A 5707-nucleotide genomic window follows, 5' to 3' on the forward strand; every position below is an offset into this window, starting at 1 on the left:
CTTACACAAATTTCCTCCCATATGAGATTCTTGTATACTTCTGATACGTGGTCCCAGTTAGGGATCAAGATAGAGACCTTAGATCTAGCTAAGGCTCTTAAATAACTTACAATTTGGGCCTGATTAGGGCTTGATGCCCTGCCAGTCTGAGGGTCTATTTGAACTGGAACCTTATTACTACCCATACGCCTAATTAAAAGATTTTCAGTTGTGTGGGATCCCTAGTCTTCCTTGATGACTTAGTTATGTGATCAACCTACAAAGAACATAAACAAGTTTGAGATATATATTTAAATTAAAAAAACAAATTTTTAAATAGTAAAGCTAATGAAAAATAGTTGATTTCTATTGTGGAAGTGTTAAAATGTTCTCCCATATTCCTTCATTGTGATCATGGCGTGTAGCATGTACTTCATCTACATCATTTTCGTCATTCAAATGAGGTAATTATCTTGAGAATGAAGATTTATCTACAAATTGGAGCTTTGAGTCATCTTGTGGATGAACATCATGTTCAATTCTCCATGTATGATAACTGACAACCTTTCATTAGAAGGATCTTTCACATAAAAACTTGTTTTGCTTGGTAAGCCATAATGAAAGGATCTTCCTTCCACGCTATCTTTGTAAGATCAACCAAAGTAAAACCCAAGTCATCTAAATACACTCTTATGTTATAATCAACCCATTTACACTTAAATACAAGCACTCTAAATTTGACATAGTCAACCTCCCAGATTTCTTTAATTACTCCAAAGTAACTTAGAGTAGCCACAATAGGATTATTGTTTTTTGAACTAGCAAAGTGCATAGATTCTGCCTCAAGGGTAACATCGCTATTCTACATAGTACCTTTTTCATCTTCAGTTTTTGTATAAAAAAAATCATATTAATATCGTACCCAGTCCAAGTTATGACATCAAAGTTAGGTCCTCATGCTAACCATTTCAATTCCTCAATATCAAAATCTTCTTGACCAATTTTATCTTTAAACCATTTCAAGAAGGTCTTGTTATGCTTAGTCAACAACTATTTCTCATTTGCACGAGGGTTCATTGACTTTAACAACATCTTATGTGCATCTATATAAGGAAGAACATCATCGGTGTTGTTCAAAATATACAAATGTGCTTGGAGAACTTCATGTTGGTCTTTTTGAACCACCCTCACACCTCGTGTGCCTTTACCTTCACACATTGCTTCATGCCTGGACTTTGGAACTCCTAGGGCTTCTACTTCTGACATATACGTTGTACAAAACTCACTTGCTTCCTCGGCAATGTATCTCTCAACAATAGATGCTTCTGGACGGTACGCATTCTTCACATACCCTTTGAATATCTTCATGCATCGCTCAACTTGGTACATCCAACATAAAAAAATAGGACCACATATTCTAATTTCCCTCATTAAATGAACAATTAGATGAACCATGATGTCAAAAAATGAAGGAAGAAAATACATCTCTAGTTTACACAAGATAATGATAGCTTCATTTTCTAATTCATACAAGCTATTAGGATCAATAACTTTTCTACAAATAGCATTGAAGAATATGCATAGGGGAGTGATCACTTGTCTAACATTTTTTGGTAAAATTCCACAAATAGCAACTAGGAGAAGGTCTTGCATGAGAACATGACAATTATGAGATTTTAATCCCATAAGTTTCAAATCTTGCATTGACACAAGACTTTTAATATTTGAAGAGTATCTTTGTGGTACTTGAACTCCCCGCATACACCCACAAAAACTTAACTTTTTAGATTTTGACAAAGTATGACATGTTGGAGGCAAATATGCTCGTTTACCATGAGGTTGTAGTTGCAACTCCAAGCGAATACCCATCTCAACTAGATCTTTATGAGCATTTATACCAACTTTGTCTTTCTTTTAATATTCAATAACGTGTCAATTATACCATCACAAACATTTTTTCCACATGCATTACATCTATCAAATGTCTAACATCTAACTTTAACCAATATGGAAGTTCAAAGAATATGGATTTCTTCTTCCAGATGTTTTTCACAATGTGTTTCTTTTGTGCTTTTCCAAAATTCACATTCACATTGCAGACTCAGTTGTACACTTCCTTGCCAGTTAAGGGTGGAGGTGCAATTTTCTCCTCCTGAGATCCATTAAAAGCTTTCTTTAACCTACGATAAAGGTGATTACATTTCAAAAACCTTCGATGTCCAATGTAAGAAGTTTTCCTCCCATGTTTCAGTTGATGGTAACTTCTGTTCTCTTCATATATAGGGCAAGCACTATATGTTGAATCAAGTGTGTTCAAGCTTTGAAGAATCCAAACCCTTTGAAAGATGATAGAAGGCTGGTTGTGCTTGTTGTTGTTGAGCTGTCTTTAGATAGGATCTGGGGTAGATTATGTGTGTAAATCCACTCTTGATTGAATCCAAAGCTTAAGCATTCTCAAACCTTTTTTAAAAGAAAAGTGTTTTTCAAACTAAGTGAAGAACAACCTGTTCTTTTCTCGAAACAACCGATTGTTTTATACTTAGGTGTTTTTAGAAAGGTTGAAAACTGTTTTTGATGGTTGAATTGCTGTCAAACCAAAACAACAGATTGATTCGTGAAAACAACCGATTGTTTGTTTTGGGACCATAACAGAAAACTGTTTTTTGCTTTGACTGAGCATTAAATGATTTTATAACTGAATACGCTCCAGTTTTAAATGCTTTGACCAGGCTTTGAATGCAATAAATAGTTTGTTCAGATTTTGTAACAAACAAGAACTTAGTTTTAATCAAAGAAAAACAAATTTGAGTTTTTCACTGATTTTGCTTTTGAAGAGTTGAAGTTTGCATTGAGATTGCTTGGATCAAAGAGAGTGGATATAGGATTTTCATCTTGTATTGATTTCAGATCTTTTCTGTAACAAGTGTAATCCTTTGTACCTTTGAAGAAACTTTGTGTGTGAAGCTGAGAAGTGTTGTGTGTTTTTGAGGTTGTCAAGATCAACATTCTTAGTGGTGTTGTGCTGAGCCAAAGGAAGTGTGTGTCTTGAGGGGATCAAGGTCACTTCTTTGGTTGTGTTGTAAAGAATCTAGGGTTGATTGCTTAGTGAATTCCCCAGTGGTTTCTGGGAAGACTGGATGTAGCTCTTGGTCAAGAGTGAACCAGTATAAACCTGTGTGTTCAATCAATCTATCCTTTGAACTCTTTAAATTCAGTTTTATAGTTGTGAACTGGTATAAACAATCGATTGTTTCTGCGAAACAACCGATTGTTTTTCTGGTGTTGTGCTTATTTGCTTTGTGTTTTTTGCAAACTGAATTCTGATTCAAGTTTTCTCGAAGTAATTTCATTCTAGACTTAAAAGTTTGCGAAAACCCTCTTTAAACCATTCACCCCCCCCCCCCCCCCCTCTAGTTTAAAGCCATACATTCTAACAATTGGCATCAAGAGCTTGGTTCTTGAAATTTATTCAAGTGTGATCCTAAAACTGTTTTTAAATGGCTGATAGACTACCTTTTGGGGAAGGTGCTTCAATCAAGACCACCTCTGTTTTGTGGTTTAAACTACCAATTTTGGAAAGTTATAATGAAAATCTTTGTAGAATCACTTGACAAAGGTATTTGGGATGCAATTGAAAATGGCCCCTTTATTCCAAAATTTGAAAAAGATGGATCTTCCATTGAAAAACCTTGGTCTCAATGGACTGATTCTGAAAGCAAGAAGGCCAAATTTGATTGCATTGCTAAAAACATAATAACTTCTGCCTTGAATTCAGATGAATTTTTCAGGGTCTCTCAATGCAAATCAGCAAAGGAAATGTGGGACACCTTGGAGGTAACTCATGAAGGTACCAATGAGGTGAAAAGAGCTAGAAAGCATACTCTAATCCAAGAGTATGAAATGTTCAGAATGCTCATGGGTGAGACAATTGCTGAAGTTCAGAAAAGGTTCACGCACATCATCAATCATCTCATGAGCCTTGACAAAACCTTTGAAAAAGAAGAGCTAAACATCAAGATCCTCAAATGTCTTGATTGGCAACCTAAGGTAACTGTTATATCTGAATCTAAAGATCTAACATCATTGAGTATGGCTTCTTTGTTTGGCAAGCTTAGGGAACATAAGTTAGAAATGAATCGACTCAATGTTCAAGAAAGCGAAGACAAGCATGTAAGGAGTATTGCCTTAAAAGTTGTCAAGCACAAAAGCAAGCAAGAATCCAATGATGAAAGTGATGAAGAGAACCTTAGTTTGTTATCTAGAAAGTTTAGCAAATTCTTGGAAAGGAACCGCAACAAAGACACCAACAAAGAAAGGTATGGAAACAAAAAAATCCAATGATTTTAATTCCAATAACTATACCTGTTTTGGTTATGGTGAGCAAGGGCACATAAAGGCAGATTGCCCAAACAAAGAAAGCAAGGAGAAGAAGTCAAGCTACAAAGAAAAGAAGGGAAAGTCAAAAAGGGCCTACATAGCTTGGGATGAGAATGAAGTCTCCTCATCAAGCTCATCATCAAGTGAAGAAGAAAGGGCAAACATATGCTTGATTACTGAAGGAGATGATGAGTCAAGCAGCTCAATTGAAGTAAGTTCATGTGCTTCTTTAAATGAACAAAATTATAGTGAATTGCTTTAAGCTTTTCAAGAAACACATGATGAAGCTAATTGATTGGTTCTTTCAAACAACTGATTGAAAGATCTTAACAGCTAGCTTGAAAAGAGAGTTAAGGCACTTGAAGAAGAGCTGGAAAAATCAAAAAGGGATTTTGAAAATCTTGAAACTCATTGCAAAAACTCTTCTTGCAAGTGTGACACTCTCATTTGCGAAAATTGTGAAAATCTTGAAAGGAAAGTGCATTATCTTGTAAGTACTGTGGATAACCTTTCAAAAGAAAAATCCAACTTGGAGAATGTCTTGGCATCTCAAAACTATGTTTTTGGAAGAGCTGGATTAGGTTTTAATCCACAAAATAAGCAAGATAAGTTTTCAAAAAGTTTTTCAAGAAAGCCAGTAAAACAACTGATTGTTAAGTCGAAACAACCGGTTGTTACATGCTTTTATTGCATGAAGAAAGGTCATTCTGTTAGATTCTGCAAAATAAGAAAAAAAATTGTTCCCATAGGCTTTATGAAATGGATTCCTAAAGGTTGTGAGGTTTCAAATGATAAAAGTAAACCATGTGGACCCACATTTGTAAGGGGATCAAACCTTGTTGCTTGAATTCATGTTTATGCAGGGAATTTAAAGGAATATGTGGAACTGAGTCATCTGATCAGGTTCTTGGAAGAAAAAGACTAACATTCAAGCTGAATCAATGTTATGTATCTGTCCAAGGCTCTCAATAGTCAAAAGAGGCTTCTTGATCAAAAGGCATATGACTCATTGAAGGAACATCATAAAGGATAAGACTTTTCTTATCTCTATCTTTAATTCCTTCTTAAATTCATATTCATGCTTAAATATCTCTTTTAAAAATGTTCAAATACATCTGATTTGAATCCTTTCTGCTCATGATTAAAAATTCAAAATTTGTTTTGTTGCTGCAGAAAAACAACCGATTGTTTTTTATCTGACAGCACTGTGAAAGAATGGATTTAATTTCTATTTGTTGCAGATATCAATTACGAAAGGATTTGGGTCAATAAAGTTGTATTGAAAGCCTGTTTATGTTCTGAAGGAAGTTACAACATGTCATAAAGGAATATATTCCAAAATCTTGAAAGT

General features: G+C 34.8%; 1 pseudogene; it reads right to left on the reverse strand.

The window, feature by feature from the left end:
* Nucleotides 1–345: 345 nt before the first annotated feature.
* Nucleotides 346–1368, reverse strand: LOC150028773 (uncharacterized; annotated as a pseudogene).
* Nucleotides 1369–5707: the final 4339 nt, after the last annotated feature.

This window comes from Phaseolus vulgaris, chromosome 3 (genome assembly GCF_051622355.1).
Source record: "Phaseolus vulgaris cultivar YP4 chromosome 3, ASM5162235v1, whole genome shotgun sequence".
NCBI classification, from domain to species: Eukaryota; Viridiplantae; Streptophyta; class Magnoliopsida; order Fabales; family Fabaceae; genus Phaseolus; species Phaseolus vulgaris.